Genomic DNA, 20956 nt, shown 5'->3' on the forward strand with positions numbered 1-20956 from the left:
CAAACGGGGGCAATGGGGGCAAAGATGCCCTCCTAGAGGATGATGGGTGCCACTAAACTCAGGAGCTGGCCAGTACCCTGGGCTGGCCAAACCAGAGCCCCTCCTCGCCTCCAGGTGGTCGCCTCCAGGGGTGCAGCTATGCTGCTCGGCACTGGCCACCGGCACGTTGACACATCCCTCGTGCCATTTTAAAGGAGGTTTTCGTGGAGTCTGCCGAGCAAAAAGACAGACTCGACCTCTACGTCGCCGAGTTGCCATGTTCAAGCGTGCATGGTGCCTTCCATGGGCATAAGGCACTTTTGCCTTCATGGGCCCCTTCCTCCATAAAAAATATATAAAATATACTTTATATGACCATGTTGGTATAAATATGAACATGGTAATATGATACATGAAGACATTTTCTTGGACCTAAAAGTTCATTTTTTCATCTGAATTCAAAAGAAATTCGAACATTTTATAGTCCCCAGAAGTACTGCAGGCCCCAGACACATGCCTGCTGTGCCTAACGGATCGGTGGCCTTAATATATGATTTCATTTAATTCTTACTAGGAGCATGAAAAAGTGATTTCATATCCCCATTTCTCAGCTGCGGAACAGAGCGTAAGAAAGGTGAAATGGCCCATCCAAGTTCACTCTGCCAGTGACAGAGCCCGGGGTTCTTATACACACTCTGAATTCCTCTAGCAGTCATATGCAACAAGGGCCCACCCTGACTCTTGCTGCATTTGCCGGAATCTGAAACATCACAAATATACGTAAATATATGCACACAGAAACACATACATACATACACACACGCTCACAAGTCCGCCTTTAATTTTTTTTTTTTAAAGATTTATTTATTTATTTATTTGACACAGAGAGAGACACAGAGAGGGAACACAAGCAGGGGGAGTGGGAGAGGGAGAAGCAGGCTCCTGCCTGAGCAGGGAGCCCGATGCGGGGCTCGATTCCAGGACCCTGGGATCATGACCTGAGCCAAAGGCAGACGCTTAACGACTGAGCCACCCAGGTGCCCCCGCCTTTAATTTTTTAACAGCTTTGTTGAGGTGTAACTCACATATGACATAATTCACCCATTTAAAGTGTGTAACTCAGTGGTTTTAGTGGATTCAGAGAGTTGTGCCACCACCACCACACTCAATTGTAAAACATTTCATCTACTTGGAAAGAAAGCCCAGACCCATGAGCAGTCACTCCCCATTCCCTCCATCCACCTGTCCCTAGCCCCCAGCAATCACTAATCTACTTTCTATCTCTACAGATTTGTCTATTCTGGACATTTTGTAGAAATGCAACCATACGATATGTAGTCTTTTGTGAACAGCTTCTTTTCACTTAGCATCATGTTTTCAAGTTTCATCCATGTCACAGCATCTATCATTACTTCACTAATTTTTACTGCCATATAATATTCCATTTTGTGGATTACCACATTTATCCATTTATCAGTCAATGGATATTTGGGTTGTTTCCATTATTTCGCTATTATGAATAATGCTGCTGTGAATATTTGTTTTTATAGTTTAATTCTAAATATGTATTCTTTTCCATCAGGTGGTTTTCATATAATCCATCATAGCCTAAGGAAGATTCCTAGAGCTAGGGCCTTAAAAACAACTTTTCTAACAAACAAAGGGAACAATTAACATGAATCCGTTGGAGAAAACACTTTATAAGGGAATAGAAAATCTTTAGAAGTGGACAAAAATGCACCTTCAAAAGAAACAGCAAGAAGCCAGGGCATAATGTACTTACTGAAATGGAGTATAGATATATTTCTGAACATAATAATGAGAAAAAAGAGGTATTCAGCATCCTTGCTCCTGACAGAGCACACAATGAGGAATAAATAGGATTATTCTCCTTCAGGTGAAAGGTGTAGTTGCTAAAGCTTATCTTTCCAAAGGAATCATTTAGGACCTAATAAGAATCTAATCATTTATGGGGCACCTGGATAGCTCAGATGGTTTAGCGTTGGCTCAGGTCATGATCTTGGGGTCCTGGGACCGAGCCCTCTCCTCAGCAGGGAGTCTCCCTCTTCCTCTATGTCTCCCTCTCCCCCCTGCGTCTCCCTCTCCTTCTGCCTCTCCCCCCGCCCCACCTGCCACCATGCTCTCTCGCTCTCTCTCTCTCAAATGAATAAGCAAAATATTTTTTAAAAAAAGAATCTAGGGGCACCTGGGTGGCTCAGTCGGTTAAGTGTCTACCTTCGGCTCAGGTCATGATCCCAGGGTCCTGGGATTGAGTCCCGCATTGGGTTCCCTGCTCAGCAGGAGCCTGCTTCTCCCTCTGCCTCCCTTCCCCCCACTTGTGCTCTCTCTCTTTGCTCACTCTCTCTCTCTCAAATAAATAAAAAATTTTTTAAAAGAGAAAGAATCTAGTAATTTACATGTGCTGGCCTAACATTCACCCAGAAACTAAGGAAAAATCTTCCAACAGAACCTTCCAAAAAGAAGCGCCCAATGACTTTTCTCAATTCAAACCAACAACATTACATCCCCCTTTTTTTTTTTTTAAGATTTTTATATATTTTTTTTTATTTATTTGAGAGAGAGAGTGAGAGAGAGAGATCATGAGCAGGGGGAAGGAGTAGAGGGAGAATCAGACTCCCCCGCTGGGCAGGGAGCCCGACTCAGGGCTGGATCCCAGGACCCTGGGATCATGACCTGAGCTGAAGGAAGATACTTAACCGACTGAGCCACCCAGGCGCCCCATGTCACCCCCTCTTGACATCTCCTTTCACTCCTTGCCCCCCACTTTCCACCTAAGACTCACCCCATACCACGGAGTGCTCAGGACACCAGATAACACGCAATGACGACTGAGTGCCTGTATGTGCCAAACACGGTGTTCAGTCCGGGAACAGAAAAATACTAAAAACAGATGAGGCCCATACATACCCTCAAGGAACTTACCCCCTTTTTTAAAAGAGGGAGGCTAACCAATCAGTATACAAATAATCAAAACCATTTCACATATAGAGATACGCACACACTCTTTTGGTTGTAAGTAAAAAAAAAAAAAAAATTCACTTCTAACTGGCTTAACTGTCTGAATACGATCATTGGAAAGATATTGCGGTGTCTCAATCTCACAGAACTAGAAGGGCCGCACGTCCTGGCCTTGGGAGGAAGTAAAAGTCATTATAATTCCATGCAAGTATTCATCTGCACACGGCTGAACATAACTGCTTGCCAAAACGCCAGCTTTTATAGGAGCAATGACCTCTCTCTTGTTCAACACTGTACACATAACCTCTAGCTTCTGGCACATTGTAGGCACCCAAACTGACTGATGTCTCCCAATTTCAATTCTAAATTTCAGACGAGAAAAACAGATTGGCCATCTTGGGTCAAGTGTCCACCTCTGATCCAGTGAGCTGTCACTACACATACTACAAATATTTATTGGGTCCCAGCACTTGAGATGGGAAGAAAGAACGGTTTTCACAGAGGAGAGTTCTACTGTAACTCAGTATCCACAGAGACGGCGTTTCAGTGTTGTTATTTCAGTAAGTGGTGTCAGCCAGCTAATCCTTCTGAATCCTTTTTTTCCCAGGTAATTGAGATATAATTGACATCTAACATTGTGTGAGTTTCAGGTGCACAATGTGTTGATCTGATACACTTACATACTGCAAAGTGATCCCCATCCCAGCATTAGCTAGCACCTCCATCACGTCACATAATTACCATTTCCTTTTTGTGGTGAGTACATTTAAGATCTACTCCCTTAGAAACTTTCAAGTATATAATAAGACAGTATTATTAACTATAATCATCATGCTGTATATGAGCTCCCCAGAACTTATTCATTTTATAACTGAAAATTTGCACTCTTTGACCAGCATCTCCCCATCCCTCCCCCCGCCCGCCACAAGCCCTGGTGACCATCACTCTACCCTGTTCCTAATCATTCTGCATTCCCGCTCACCCCCTCTGGATCCATAGTAGATATTTATATGAATTCTGGCTTAAGAATTAAGAATAAAGTCTGCATCTGAAAATTAAACTCATATCAAGTTCTTATCCCTTGGTTATATACCAACCAACTAAGTCTACCAGCTAGAGACATAAAATAAGGAAAGAACATTGTTTAAACAGTAACACTTCCATTACTCAAAATGCCCATAATTTCCTAAAATTGAATGATTTATCCCAGGTGGGAAAACCAGTGATCACTGTCTGTGGCAGATACCTTCAGAAGCCAACAATTCATTGTTATTTTCTCTGGGACCCATCATCTGTTCACCTACCCACCCCACTCCCACCTCAGGGGTTGGCCCCCAGCAGCTATGTCTGTTGCATTACAGCTGACCAACCTGGAGCATTCAACCAACCTAAGCAAGACCAATTGTATTCTTGCATCCGGGAACTGGGCCTAGAAGGCTGAAGGGCTGTTACCAGGTTCCGTGTGGAGCAGGGCCCAGGTGATACAACCTCTGAGAGTAGACTACCTTTTGGCCACTGTGGGAACCAAGAATCGGAAAAGGATTGTGAACAGGAGGAGATGAATAAAGCAGATGCATAGCAATCTGAGACTCCAGGATAATACATATATAATTCTAATTTTAGGTTCCAGCCTTTTCTTGAGATCTGCCTCTATCCCTGCTCTTGTGATCCACAGATATCTCTACATACTTTTACAAAATGCCCTTTAGCTAGTTCCATCAGCTTAGGTTACTAACAACCAAAATCCTAACTAGCACATAAAGTTATTGAAAGCCTTGACGGAGCTTCTTATAGTAGGTGATAAAGGACAAATTTGAGAGCTCCTCACATTTTTTAGTCCGTACTTCACAATCTACAATGAAACTCTAAGGCTTCTGAGTGTCAATCCCATCATACTTCTGGCACTATAGTCTGTGTCCCAGTTGCTATTCTTTGGAAACGAGGAAAGAGAATCACACTTTTAGGAAGAGTGGTGTTTGACAGCTCTGGGCTAAACCCTGCCTGTCATCCACCTCCATCGGCCGCCTCTAGGTTTCTGAGAAGACTCCATGCATTAAAAAAAAAACAAAACAGCAGAAGCAAAAACAAGGTCCTACTTTATTTTTAGCTGAGCCTGTTTCTAATAAACCCAGAGGAAGCCAAGAGCACTTGGCAAGAAACAGGAAGGGTTCTGGTCTCCAGGCCATCATGGCGCCTCATCCAGGGCTCCTTGCACCACGGGCTCACATGGTCCATTTGAGGGCAGGCAACTTTGCTGGCAGCACCCACTTCCCTATCTGTCAAATTCAGCAATCTTACCCTTCTCCATGGCCCACAAAGCCAACTCCGTTCTAACCCCTACCTTAAGGACCCGCTGGCCAGACACATGGCACCCAAGCAGGATCACAGACCCTGCACTTCTCAGAATCTCCAATTCCAGTCTCTTCCCTCGAGGCTTGGGAAAAGGATTGTTTTCAGGGCAATCCCTGAAACACAAAATTATTCTCAAGGCCTTTATGAGTCAAGGGAACCAAGGACAAGAACACAATCATGAGTGATGGGCTTAGTGCATACATTCTCAATGGGGCAATATTGCCACCAACAGGGTGAAAACTGATTCTTGGGAGAGGAGAAAAAAATTTACTCTTTTTTATGTATCAAGTACAGACATACATACACTACATCTTTGCTATTAAAATTTCATGGGGGGGTGGCAATTATGGAAAAAATGTCTAAAAAAGCCTCCTTAAGAGAAAAGGATGAGAGACATTGGAACCTGTAAGGTGGATTTTGTGGCGTGGCTTCCTAGCTCCCTCACCCTGACAGACCCACTCCCAGCTCTGTGCACACTGGCTGCTAAGGACTCCCAGTTGACTCCTTCTCCCAAGAATTGCCCTTTTCAGAAGGGGACCCACCTCTCCCATGAAGGCTATGCTCCCACTTAACCCCTTTTCTGTGCCTCTCCTCCATGCCATGCTCCATTTCTGCGAATGTTGAGCCTGTCCAAGCACTTTTTCATTCTGCATCCTTCTCAGACCTTCCCCCCACCAACTCCCGTTTTGCAAACTGAACCTTCTCTTTCCGTTCCCCTGACTCTTTTCCAAGTACTACTTCCATCTGAATACTCTTCATTAGTGCTGACGGTTTTCTCCTGTGACTCTTCAAAGCACTCTGAGGGAGAGAACCTTGCCTCATTCTTTTTTCTACTCCCAGGACCTAGCACCGTTCCTGACAGGAACCGGTGTTCATTAACTGTTAAGATCAATCCAAGTAGTTTAAAGAGCATCTTTGTGAGTCTTTGGGCAAGCTGCACCCGACGAGAGCTGAGAAGGCCACAAAGCAACTCCCAGTTATTTCACAGTTGGTTCATCTACTGAAAAGACCCAGTTCTATTTATTTTTGCATTCCCACAAGCACCACCAGCCAAGAAAACAAAATACCTAAAACAGCCTGTCAAGATATAATCCAATTGTCATAAATAGAACATCTTTTGAATAAGAAAAAAATTAGGAGAAACTACATCTCTACTGAAATAGCTGTACTTAAATTCAAGTTCTAAACATAAATAAAATATAAATACCGCTGACTTCCTCTTGCAGACTACCTGTCATTTATTTTATCTGTACTGTCTCTTTTGATGTTCAGTCAACCTAGATAATATTTTACCCATTCTAAAAAGGATGAAAGTAGGGGCACCTGGGTGGCTCAGTCAGTTAAGCGTCCAACTCTTGGTTTCAGCTCAGGTCGTGATCTCAGGGTCGTGGGATCGAGCCCCTCATAGGGCTCTGCACTCAGCACGGAGTCGGCTTGGCCCTCTGCTCCTCCTCTGCCCTCTCTCTAATAAACAAATAAAATCTTTTTTTAAAAAAAGGATGAAAGTATTTTAACAAGTTCCAGTGGCTCTCTCAAGGCCTCAAGGTTGCAAAGTAATGTATGGAGAACTGAATTCAAACCCAAGCCTTCTGTACCCAGTCCAGTGGTTCTCAGTCAGGGGCAATTTCGCCCCCTAGGAGAATTTTTGACAATAATGGGAGGCATTTTTTGGTTGTTGCAACTGGGGGAGAGGTGCTCCTGGCATCTAGTACAAAAGACCAGGTATGTGGCTAAACATACCATTATATACAGGACAGCCCTCCATAACCCAGAATTACGGCCCAGAATGTCAACAGTGCTGAAGTTGAGAAACCGTGATCTGGTCCAATGTGTTCACCATCATATCACATTGTCTTTGAGTAGACAACCTAGCTCTTAAATAGGTAGGGAATTATAAAAACTTTGGCCACAGGGCTGTGCTTTCCAACGTAAAAGCCATGAGTCACATGCAAGTACTGAGTGCACAAAACGTGTCTAGTCCATACCAAGAGAACTCTGGGTTTGGAAGACAGTGTGAAATAAAGCATATAAATTCCCTCAATGTTTTTATATTGATTGCATGTTGACATGATAATATTTTGGATCTACTGCATTAAATAAAATATATAAGGAAAATCAATTTCATTGGTTTCTTTTTACTTTTTTTAATGTGGCTATGAGAAAATTTAAAATTCTGTATGTGACTTACACCTGTGGCTTGCATTATATTTCTTTGGATACTGGTGCTATAGAGATTGTTGCTGCAGAAAGTATCTAGTTGAGGGCGCCTGGGTGGCTCAGTCGGTTGGGCGACTGCCTTCGGCTCAGGTCATGATCCCGGAGTCCCGGGATCGAGTCCCGCGTCGGGCTCCCTGCTCGGCGGGGAGTCTGCTTCTCCCTCTGACCCTCCCCTCTCTCATGTGCTCTCTCTCATTCTCTCTCTCGCAAATAAATAAATAAAATCTTAAAAAAAAAGAAAGAAAGAAAGAATCTCGTTGAAACAGTGTATGTCATATCCACTATGCAAAGCAGCAGGACAACAGGCTATTTCAAAACAGTCTTCCAATTTGTGACAGGTAAAATAATAGCCCCCACAAAGATGTCCCCAGCCTCTTACTGGGAACCAATGAATACGTCACCTTACATAGCAAAAGGGACTTTGCAGATGTGATTAAGTTAAGGACCTTGAGTTAAGGAGATGATCCTGGACTATCTATCTGGGTGGGCTCAAAATAATCACAAGGATCCTTATAAGGAAAAGAGGGAGGCAGGAGGGTCAGAGGAGATGTGATGACAAAAACAGTGTCCAAGAGAAACTGAAAGGTGCTTGCTATGCTGCTGGCTTTGAAAATGAAGAAAGGGGCCACAAGCCAAGGGTGCACGCAGTTTCTAGAATGAATTCTTCTCTAGAGCTTCCAGAAGGAACACAGCACTGCCAACACCTTGGTTTTCACCCATTGATACCCATTTCAGACATCTGGCTTCCAGAACTGTAAGATAATAAATTTGTGCTGTCTTAAGCCACTAAGTCTGTGGTAATTTGTTACAGCAGCATAGGAAACTAATCCAGCATTATAAACACACAGATGGCTTATGCTGCACATCGGCTGTCCTTCAAAATTGAAATTTCTACCAAAATATATGACTTCATTTTAGGAAGGAGAAATCTATATGACTTTGATTAAGCACACTCACTGAGAGCTGACATATTCTGGGAGTCTATACCATCTCCACATTTATAATACAATGCATTTACCAAAACTACTTTACCCAGTGAATTACTGTAAACCGTACTGGGTCCATGCATGGATAACTGATTTGCACAACATACATGGTGCCGCAAGTAGAAATCACTAAAGAGAAAAAATATAGGAAGCTAAAGAATAAAAAATTGATTGTCCTATACGACATACATATTCATACACAATACTGTGTCTCATAGATGGATGGTCACTACCTAACCTATGCTATTGAAATTCCAAAACAAACGCAAATTGCTGTAAGTGAACAACAATTACATATACAAAGAAGAGGACATTTTAGCTAAACACCTAAGTGAAGGCCGAGCAAGGTCACTGTTAAGTCTCTCGACTTTACAATAATATCTAAACCCATGTGATTACCAGGCAAATGAAGATTTTTAAAATGCAGACCATCCCTATTCACAAGCCTCTGTGTTTGAGTGCATAGCTGGAGAGTTAATCCTTTGGATAATATCACATTTCAAGGAAGGTGGGCTTGGGTAAAAAAAATTTTTTTAAATAGGAGGGATTAATAATACACTAATCTCCTTAGTAACTGAAGCTAATTTATGAGAACTATAAACTTTAATCTATTTCCAACTTTAAAAGCAGAGAACATAAGTCAACCAGAAAAGTATTTATGGCTAGCTACCAAAATTAAAATTGATTCTCTTTTGGGCAGAAGTAGCAAGAGCTTAGGTGGAAGACAAAGGATCTAGCCCCTGTTCCGGAACCAAGATACTATGCAGCTTTAAGCAAGTCCCTTGGGTTCTCAAATCGTGGTTTTCTCCTTCACAATATATCAGACCAGCTGTGTGTCTCTATGGCTCTTTAAAGCTCAAAAACAATCTACGCTTAAGCATTCATACAGGATTGTTTTATTAATTTCATTTTTGTTACCATATAAAAGCATAATTTATAAAGACTTTTAAAATCTTAGGTTGTGTCCGTGACAATGCATGTCTGATGACTCAATGAAAAAGAGCAGCGTGATTTGTCCTATAGTTTATTCAGCGCTTAGGGATTTGATGTCTTCACTTGGCTTGTAGTGAAAATGTTGACACAGATTATTGCCCTCTAATAAAAATAATTTTCATTACATTTGGCCAGAAATATGTGTGTGAGGAAGAGTAGGATCCAAACAACAGATCAGCATATCAACTTCTGCAGCTTTGCCTCCTCCCTTCTTCCTAGGAGCCCCCTCCCCCTCTCCTATCACTGTCCAACATCATTAATCAAAAGCAAGGCTTAACTATAAATAGGCACTGGAATTGACTTAACTAACTTTAACATGGAGGGAAAGGGCTGGGGTAGGTTCCAAGTTGGCTACATTTCCCTTCATTCCTGAAGATTTTCCAGCGAGGTCTAAACCTCCTGCTGCCCTCTTCTCCCTCATAGTCTTCACTGTCCTTCTGCATTAAAACTACAGGAAGCACTTTACTTCTTACTTTGCAGGACAATCTCCTTGTCTTCATTTGCAACATGCAATGTCTGTACTCAGTCACAGAGATAATACATAAAGTCAGAGAGAGACATCTGTACAAGTCATCCAGAAATATCAGAGGCTTTAGAGTTTAGAGTTAGCCTGGTCAATACTACAAATGTAGAATTTGGCTAAAAATAAAGCAGGTTTATGGAGGCCTTGTTGTAAATTCAAAAAAAAAAAAAAAAAGGATGAAACGAAATCATAATCAAGCTGGGGCAAGAAAGTAATAAGAAAGTATCTAGGGGCGCCTGAGTGGCACAGCGGGTTGAGCGTCCAGCTCTTGGTTTCAGCTCAGGTTGTGATCTTGGGGTTATGAGATCGAGCCCTGAGTCGGGCTCCCTGCTCAGCGCAGAGTCTGCTGGAGATTCTCTCTCCCTCTCACTCCGTCCCTCCCACTCGTGCTCACTCGTTTGTTCTCTCTCTCTCAAATAAGTAAATAAATCTTTTTTTAAGAAGTATCTAAAGGAATTGAACTATAGGCATACTTCGTTTACTGCACTTCACAGATAGTGGGGTTTTTTTTTACAAATTAAAGGTTTGTGGCAACTCTGCATCGAGCAAGTCTATTGGTACAATTTTTCCAACAGCATTTGTTCACTTTGTGTCTGTGTGTCACATTTTGGTAATCCTCATGGTATTACAAACCTTTTCATTATTATTATATTTGTTATGGTGATCTGTGATCAGTGATCTTTGAGGTTACTATGGTAACTGTTCTGGGGTGCCACAAACTACTCCCATATAAGATGGCAAACTTAATTGTTAAGTGTGTATGTTCTGACTACTCCACCGACTGGCCATTCCCCCCATCTCTCTCCCTCTCCTTGGGCCTCTCTATTCCCTGGGACACAATAATATTGAAATCAACCCAGTTGAAAATCCTACAATGGCCTCTAAGTGTTCAAGTGAAAAGAAGAGTCGCACGTCTCACTTTAAATCAAAAGTTAGAAATGTCTAAGCTTAGTGAGGGAGGCATGTCAAAGGACAACATACGCCAAAAGCTAGGCCTCTGGCACCAAACAGGCAAATTGTGAATGCAAAGGAGAAGTTCTTAAAGGAAATTAAAAGTGCTACTCCAGGGGTACCTGGGTGGCTCAGTTGGTTAAGCATCTGCCTTCGGTTCGGGTCATGATCCCAGGGTCCTGGGATCGAGCCTCCCGTCAGGCTCCCTGCTCAGTAGGGGAACCTCTTTCTCCCTCTGCCTCTACCCCTGCTTGTGTACTTGCGCTCTTGCTCTCTCACTCTCTCTCCCGCTCTCTGTCAAATAACTAAATAAAATCTTAAAAAAAAAAAAAAAAAAAACTTGGGCGCCTGGGTGGCTCAGTTGGTTAAGCGACTGCCTTCGGCTCAGGTCATGATCCTGGAGTCCCAGGATCGAGTCCCGCATCGGGCTCCCTGCTCGGCAGGGAGTCTGCTTCTCCCTCTGCCCCTCCCCCCTCTCATGTGCTCTCTCTCATTCTCTCTTTCTGAAATAAATAAATAAAATCTTTAAAAAAAAAAAAAACCTGCTACTCCAATAAACACATGAATGATAAAGTAAAACGGCCTTATTGCTGATACGGAGAAAGTTTTCTTCCCTTAAGCCAAAGCCTAATGCAGAGCAAGGCCCGTACTCTCTTCAGTTCTATGAAGGCTGAGAGAGATGAGGAAGCAGCAGAAGGAAAGTCTGAAACTAGCAGAGGTTGGTTCATAAGGTTTAAGGAAAGAAGCCGACTCCATAACATCAGAGTGCAAAGTGAAGCAGCACGTGCTGATGGAGAAGCTGCAGCAAGTGATCCAGAGGATCCAACTCAGGTGACTGCTGAAGGTGGCTACTCTACACAACAGATTTTCAATGTAGACAAAACAGCCTTATATCAGAAGATACCACCTAGGATTTTCATAGCTAGAGAGGCAAAGTCAATGCCTGGCTTCAAAGTTTCAAAGGACAGGCTGACTCTCTTGTTAGGGGCTAATGCAGCTGGGGCTACATTAGCCCCTAAATTGAAAGCAATACTCATTTGCCATTTGGGAAATCCTAGGGCCCCTAAATATTAAGCTAAATCTACTCTACCTGTGCTCTATAAATGGAACAACAAAGCCTGGATGAGAGCACATCTGTTCATACCACGGTTTATTGAATATTTTAATCCCACTGTTGAGACTTACTGCTCAGAAAAAAAGATTCCTTTCAAAATATTACTGTTCACTGATAATGCCCCTGGTCACCCAAGAGCTCTGATGGAGATGTACAATGAGATTAATGTTGTTTTCATGCCTGCTAACACAACATCCATCCTGCAGCCCATGGATCAAGGCGTCATTTTGACTTTCCAGTCTTACTATTTAAGATAAAAAGCTTCTGCACAGCAAAGGAAACAGTCAATAAAACTAAAAGGCAACCTACGGGATGGGAGAGGATATTTGCAAGTGACATATCAGATAAAGGCCTGGGATCCAAGATCTATAAAGAACTTACCAAACTCAACACCCAAAAAACAAATAATCCAGTCAAGAAATGGGCAGAAGACATGAACAGGCATTTCTCCAAAGAAGACATACAAATGGCCAACAGACACATAAAAAAATGCTCCACATCACTTGGCATTAGGGAAATACAAATCAAAACCATAATGAGATACCACCATACACCAGTTAAAATGGCTGAAATTAACAAGACAAAAAACAACAAATGTTGGTGAGGATGTGGAGAAAATAGAACCCTCTTACACTGTTGATGGAAATGCAAGCAGGCACAGCCACCCTGGAAAACAGTATGGCGGTCCCTCAAGATGTTAAAAATAGAGCTACCCTACGACCCAGCAACAGCACTACTGGGTATATACCCCAAAGATACAGATGTAGTGATCCGAAGGGGCACATGCACCCCAATGTTCATAGCAGCAATGTCCACAATAGCCAAACTGTGGAAGAGCCAAGATGTCCTTTGACAGATGAATGGATAAAGAAGATGTGGTTTATATATACAATGGAATATTACCCAGCCATCAGAAAGGATGAATACCTACCATTTACGTCGGTGTGGATGGAACTAGAGGGTATTATGCTAAGTGAAATAAGTCAATCAGAGAAATATAATTATCATATGGTTTCACTCATATGCGGAATATAAGAGAGAGTGTGGAGGATCACAAGGGAGGGGAGGGAAAACTGAATGGGAAGAAATCCGAGAGGGAGACAAACCACGAGAGACCCTTAACTCTGGGAAACAAACTGTGGGTTACTGAAGGGGCGTTGGGTGGCGGATGGGGTAACTGGGTGATGGGCATTAAGGAGGGCACGTGATGTGATGAGCACTGGGTGTTACATGCAACTGATGAATTATTGAATACTACATCTGAAACTAATGATGTACTATATATTGGCTAACTGAATTTAAATTTTAAAAAAAGAAAATGTTATAATCATAAAAAAGGAACTGTTACTACCAAGTAGTATGAGATAGGAATATAGTTTTTCTCAATACAAAACGGAAATAAAAAAAAAGAAGAAGAAGAAATACACTTCCTAGGCTATAGCTGCCATAAATAGTGATTTTTCTGATGGATCTGGGCAAACTCAATTGACAACCTTCTGGAAAGAAATCACCATTCTAGATGCCATTAAGAACATTCATGATTTGTGGAAAGAGGTCAAAATATCAACATTAACGGGAGTTTGGAGGAAGTTGACTTCAACTCTCATGGATAACTTTGAAGGGTTTAAGACCTCAGTGGAGGCAGTACCTGCAGATGTGGTGGAAACAGCAAGACAACTAGAATTAGAAGTGGAGCCTGAAGATGGGACTGAATTGCTGCAATCTTATGACAATACTTGAACAGATGAGGAGGTGCAAAGATGAGCAAAGAAATGGATGAGCAAAGAAAGTGGTCTTTTGAGACAGATTCTACTCCCGGTGAAGATGCTGTGAAGGCCGTTGAAATGACAAGATTTAGAAAATGACAAACTTAGTTGATAAAGCAGTGGCAGGGTTTGAGAGGATTGACTCCAACTTTTAAAGAAGTTCTACTGTGGGTAAAATGCTATCAAACAGCACTGCATGGTACAGAGAAATCATTTGTAAAAGGAAGAGTCAGTATATGCTTCAAACTTCATTGTTTTCTTATTTGAAGAAATCGCCACAGCCACCCCATCCTTCAACAACCACTGCCCTGATCAGTCAGCGGCCCTCAACATTGACGCAAGACCCTCCACCAGCAAAAAGATTATGCTGGCCGAAAGCTCAGATGATGGTTAGCATTTTTTAGCAATTAAGTATTTTTAATTAAGGTATGCACATTGCTTTTTTAGACATAATGCTATTGTACACTTAATAGACTACAGTATAGTGTAAACATAACTTATATATGCACTAGGAAACCAAAAAATCATTTGACTCACTTTATTACAACATTCACTTTACTGTGGTCGTCTGAAACTGAACTCACAATATCTCCAGGACATGCCTGTGCCAAGGGGGAAAAAAAAACAACAAACCTCAAACTCAGTTAAAAAAAAAAAAAAAAAAAAACTCAAACATTTTTTGCAAACCTTTCTTCTATGACTTCTAGGTAAGAAAGAGTTTTAAGTTCATGCTGCATTGTGTCCCCTCTGCTCTAAATATATAGTTATGATCAATGAAATATAAAAAGAAAACACCAAAAGATAACAGAAAAGGGGTGCCTGGGTGGCTCAGTCGGTTAAGCGTCCAACTCTTGATTTCAGCTGAGGTCATGATCTCAGGGTCGTGAGATCAAGCTCCGAGTTGGGCTCCACGCTCAACAGGGAGATTCTTTCCCTCTCCCTCTGCCCCCTCCCCTGGCTCGCATGCGCGCCTGTGCTCTCTCTCTAAGATAAATAAATAAATCTTTCTTAAAAAGGTAACAGCAAAATACAAACTAAGATATATATCCTCACCAGTAATGGTGAGTGTGAAGTCACAGTCGGCTGGGTGCCAGGGCCTTAAACAGGCAGCAAGAAGTGGGAATTTCTTTCCAGTGGGGGATTAAAAGTTCTCTACTTAATATGAAGGACTGAACCCAGGCTTTAGGCTTAAAGCTGGACAGGATTTAGAACCAGCTGCTTATTAAAAGGAAGTTAAAATAAGCTATTAACAACTGATTCCTGGATTTACAGATTATACCATTGGTTATGAAGGAGGAGGACAGGACTTTGTTCCCCAGGGAATATTTGGCAATGTCTGGAGACATTCTGGGTTGTCATAACTGAAGAAAAAGACGTGCTACTAGTACATAATCAGTAGAGGCCAAGGATGCCGCTAAACATCCTACAATGCACAATATAGCCCCTCACGACAAAGAACCATCTAGTCCAAACTGTCAAGAGTTTCCCTATCAAGAAATCCTGGGTTACATGAAGCTGAAGACCTAGCAGGAGGCATCAATACAGCCTATCTAGACCAAAATCTGAATCAGGCTGCTACTGGCTTGGAGACTGGCTCTGCATTATTTCTCATTTCACTGGAGCTCCAAACCACCATACAGGACATGGTTCTGTCCTGGGGACCCAGGTAGACGTCAACTGAAAGAGTCAAGACACAGAGAGTTGCCCATTAAAGAGAGAGAGAGAGAAAGACAGTAAAGAGAATGAAAACGCAAAAACAAATGAGCAAGAGAGAGCTTGAAAAACACAAACAAAAAATTTCACTCAAAATTAGCCTATGAACCCAAATCTCAAGACCTGTTAAGAAATGTAACACTGAAAAAGACAGCCAATAATATAAATATTCATAAGTGAGTTCACTCCAGTGAAAATAATTTTACAAAATAGCTTGACAAGAACTTAAAAAGAAGTATGTTTAAAATGTTCAGGAATATAAAAGATAAGATCACATCTACAAAAATGGAAGAAATTATGACACAAAATTGGGCAGAAGGGAGGAATGGACAGGAAAAATGAGAAAAAGAAATAAACTGAAAATTAGAAAAAATTTATCAGTTTTAAAATAAAAAATTCAGGAATGCCTGGGTGGTTCAGTCAGTTAAGCGTTTGCCTTGGGTTCCAGTCATGATCCCAGGGTCCTGGGATCGAGTCCCGCATCAGGCTCCTTGCTCAGCAGGGAGCCTGATTCACCCTCTGCTTGCCACTCACTGTGCTTGTGCTCGCTTGCTCTCTCTCTGACAAATAAATAAATAAAATTTTTAAAAAAATAATTAATTAATTAATTAAATTAAAATTTCAAAGGCTAGGATAATCTTTAGACCTGAAAAAGCTGAAGAGTAAATTAGTAAATTAGATTTTGGTACCAAGAAATTTGCCCAGAAGCCAGCAAAAAGAGAAAAAGAAATTTAAAATTGTTAAAGAGCATTTAAGAATCAGGGGGATGGCTTGAGAATCTCCAACTTCAGAGACTTATTAGAGATTTAGAACCTCCTGATAGAGATTTCAAAAACCAGAAGTCTGAAACAACTAAAGAGAAGTATTTGCACATAAATATACAATAGTTCTTTTTCCATTATCAAGGAAAAATGAAAATCCTCAGTTGAAAGTGCACTATTAGTAATCAGCAGCATGAATATGAATAAATCCCACACTTAGACATATTTTAGTAAAACTGAAAAATATCAGTATTAAAAGTCAGCAGAGACAACTGGTAGCTTAACCTAAAAAAAGTGACTATCAGACTCACAGCCGATTTCTGATCGGCAACAAAATTTGATAAAAGAACCTGGAGCAAGACCTTTACACTGATGATGAAACATTACTGTCAATACAGAATTTTATTCCTGGATACTATCATGCGATATTGAGGGCAAAATAATGATAGCATAAAATATTAAGAATGTTTAGCACTCACAGGCACTCACTAGAAGAACTATTCAAGGATTTATTTCAGCAAGAAGAAATGTGAACTTGGAGGAAAGGTGTGGGACAAAAGAAATGAAGCATTTGTGTTTCTTGTAGATGGAAAACAAAGTGACGTTGCCACAACAGTAAAGCCGTACCACTCGCAAAAATGGCAAATGCCCTTGAGTTCAGCAATATTAATAGTTTACCTTATAATCCCTACCTTAATATATTGCCTTTTTAAAGATTTTATTTATTTATTGGAGAGAGAGAGAGAGTGCATCAGTGGGGGTAGGGGCAGAGGGAGAGGGGCAAGCTGACTCCCCCATGAGCAGGGAGCCCTATGAAGATGACGATGTGGGGCTTGATCCCAGGACCCCAGGATCAGGACCTGGGCTGAAGTTAGACGCCTAACCAACTGTGCTACCCAGGTACTCCAATATATTGCTTTTACTTTCACTAAAAGAGAAAATTCTATTTTCAAGTACAGAGACAAAAGAAAGACTGGCAAGAACAAGCGTATAGAAACTCAGAATGACCAGAATAAATCAATTATAGACAGAAACAATGTACCAAAGAAACAAACAAACAAAAAAAAACTCTTCAAAGAAAGAGATATCAAACATAAGGGGAAAGGTAAAGAGAATAAAACCACCAAAAAAAACAGAATGGGGAGAACCGTTGTATCCTGGACAAAACTGAGATCGCTTTAACTACTTTATCTACAAAACAAGGAATGGAGGGAAATCAATATTCTGCATCCTTGACCAAAGGTTTTAAGGTATCTTTTTGCTCAATTAATTAGCAAAAATTATGTAGCAGTCACAAGTATAAAATCTTAGCCTTGAAATACATATGTATTAAAGTTTTAGCTGTTCCCAGAAAATATTTTGCATTTTCTCCATGGATCTATGCCAAGTTTTTCAACCTAGATATTCAACAAACAGAATGGAACAAAAACATAGCATTTATCAACAGCCCAGGTAAAATCTTACTATTTATAAGCCAGAGAAATATGTTCTATGTTACCTTTAACATTTGTTGATAAAACTGCAAAGGAGACATTGAACCATGAACTACACAATTTCTAATAATTCCTGAAGTTGTCTTCTAATTGTATGCCAAATATCTCAACAGTGCCTGGTCTATGATATATCCTCAATACACTTTCATGAACAAATAAAAGAATATTACATGGAAAAAAAAACAGAATATAAGAGAAAAGCAGAAATTAATGATATAGAAAACATGATATAATAAAAGATATGTAAAACCAAAAGCTACCTTTTTACTAAAAAGCAAACTAATAAAATGGAAAACCGGGGTGCCTGGGTGGCTCAGTTGTTAAGTGTCTGCCTTCGGCTCAGGTCATGATCCCAGGGTCCTGGGATCGAGCCCCGCATCGGGCTCCCTGCTCAGTGGGAAGCCTGCTTCTCCCTCTCCCACTCCCCCTGCTTGTGTTCCCTCTCTCGCTATGTCTCTCTCCGTCAAATAAATAAATAAAATCTTTAAAAAAAAAAGGAAAACCTTAAGTTTAAGATATACCTAGAGAAAATATACATGTATACAATATTAATAATGTAAAAAATACAAATACAGCAAAGATTTTAAGTCATAAAAATAATATCAACACAAGAAATTTTAAAACTTGGGTAAAACGAATAATTTCAAAGAAACATGTAAATTATGAAAATTGGTAATGAAGAAACAGAAAACCAGAACAAATAAATAACCATTAAAGAAATCTAATTGGGGGTGCCTGGGTGGCTCAGTCAGTTGGGCATCTGCCTTCGGCTCAGCTCATGATCCCAGGGTCCTGGGATCGAGCCCCGCATCCGGCTCTCTGCTCAGCGGGGAGCCTGCTTCTCCCTCTCCCTCTGCCTGCCGGCCGTTCCCCCTGCTTGTGCTCTCTCTCTCTCTCTCTCTCTCTGTCAAATAAAGAAATAAAATCTTAAAAAAAAAAAAAGAAATCTAATTGGTAACTAGAAATACGCCCTTAAAAATGACAACCAGGCCTAGATGGTTTTACAGTTTGTTCAAACAACTTCAAAAAATGTAAAAACAACAACAACAACAAAAAACCCACCAATTCTCTGAATGAAGTTAGAATGCTCCTCATACCAATTTGATAAGGACTGTATAAAAAGCTAAAATTGGAGACCTACCTGCCAATGAATATAGATGCCAAAGTCTGAAAGAAAATATAGAACATTCTGTTTAATCTACTGTGCATATCAATAAAGCAAGGATGGTTCGTTTTTTAAAAAATCTTAAAAATTTAGGGACACCTGGGTGGCTCAGTCGTTAAGCATCTGCCCTTGGCTCAGGTCATGATCCCAGGGTCCTGGGATCGAGCCCCGCATCGGGCTCTCTGCTCAGCAGAAAGCCTGCTTCTCCCTCTCCCACTCCCTTTGCTTGTGTTCCCTCTCTCGCTGTGTCTCTCTCTGCCAAGTAAATAAATAAAATCTTTAAAAAAGCTAAAAATTTAATATACCACATTAATATATATTAAGGATGAAAAACCGTATCTGCATCTCCTTGCAGTCAGGAAAAAAAATTCCCTAAAATTCATCACTTACTCATTATTTTAAAAACTCTTAGCAAATAAGAATTTTAAAAGACCCTTTTAACTTGATAAGCATAAGACAAAATATTAGATCACCACTTTCACTCCAACCTTTTTTGAAGGCCATAATCAATGTAAACAAAACAAAGCAAAAATAAAAGAGTTAAGAGATGTAAGAATTAGAAAGGAAGAGATTAAATAGCCCATACTAGTGAAGATATGATGATCTCTCACAGGAAATCTGAAGAATTTACAGAAAACTATTAGAACACATGAGAGAATCCAGCAAGGTTGCTGAATCAAGATCCACACACAAAAATTAAGAGCCTTACCGTATACCAGTAATAACCACTTAGGAAGAAAATACACAAAATATCAGTGACAACTATAAGATCCCTGGAAATACACGTAATATAATTAGTACAAGTTAAGTTGAGAAAATTGTAAAATATCACTAATAACATAAAACGTTACTTCAGTGAATGGAGATATATACCATTTCATGATAGAAAGACTCATTATCATGCACATGTCAATTTTCCTAAATTAATATATAAATTCAAAGCAATTCCAAACAAAACTGCAACATGATTGCTCGAACTTACTAAGCTTATCATAAAATTTATATGAAATGAGAGTCTGAGAACAGCCAAGAGAATTTTGAAGAATACCCTGTTCATCAATAGGAAAAGGGAGGAATGAATTGATATTATACACATAACATAGAATACTATGTATCAGATAACATGAATAATTAGAATTATGATGAGCAAAGAAAACATGTTGCAACCTATAAAATAATGAGTTTTTTTTAAACATGTAAAAATGCTGAGGTTAGCCATTAAGTACACTGGTCACAATAAACTGCCTTTATGATCGTTTCTCCCACTTGGAATGAATAAGAACACGGTGGTAGCGACCACGTCATGAGGTCAAAGTGATGAGAACACAAACCCAGCTTCCAGTGTTGCCTCTGCCCTTACTGGCTTTGTGACTTTGACTATCTTATCTGATCTCTGGGCCTCAGTTTCCTATCTGTGAGATGAACAGAATTTACATAAGATTCAGGGGAGGACCAATCAGGATACTGACCAAATTCACAAAGTACCTGGTCTCATAGGTAATAATCCCTTATTAAGTGATGATTGTTACTGTTACTGTAGAAACCACTTCCCCTGTGCAGTGCAGACTGGCATTTGCAACCTCTGAGCCTTTGGGTCTCACAGAGCATTCAGAACAAAGCCACTGTTTCCACAAAATTCAAATTCTAAAGGTTATTTTTCCAGTCAACTCACTGTCTTTTGTTTCTACTTTTAGACCCATAGGTAAACTTCCATTAATGATGTAGTATAAAAGTGTACCGAATGTCACTGTAAATTTGAGAAAAGCAGAATGAAGATGAGCCATTTTCTGTGCAATAAATCACTTTGCTATCCAATTGTTTATTAAGCCACAACTTTGAAAAGGACTGGCTTGTGTAATATTTGAGATTTTAGAGGAAAACAAAATGTACTAGGTGGATCTGAGTGTCACCTAAAATGTTTGACATGGGGAAAGTATTTATGATTTTGCTGTCATAGCTAAGCT

The 20956-nt window shown here is 40.5% G+C and overlaps 1 protein-coding gene and 1 long non-coding RNA gene across 2 annotated transcripts in view; both read right to left on the reverse strand.

Moving 5' to 3' along the window:
* The window catches only part of ARHGAP6 (Rho GTPase activating protein 6), a 474790-nt gene that overhangs the window by 414551 nt on the left and 39283 nt on the right, over positions 1-20956 (reverse strand). The window lies entirely within an intron of this gene.
* On the reverse strand, positions 1870-17849 carry LOC118026705. The gene is made up of 3 exons (XR_004683659.1): positions 17840-17849; positions 3122-3124; positions 1870-1957 (listed from the first exon to the last, which is right to left on the reverse strand). It is a non-coding gene; the product is annotated as an uncharacterized LOC118026705 (long non-coding RNA).

This window comes from Mirounga leonina, unplaced genomic scaffold (assembly GCF_011800145.1).
Source record: "Mirounga leonina isolate KUSES-001 unplaced genomic scaffold, KU_Mleo_1.0 Mir_268, whole genome shotgun sequence".
NCBI classification, from domain to species: Eukaryota; Metazoa; Chordata; class Mammalia; order Carnivora; family Phocidae; genus Mirounga; species Mirounga leonina.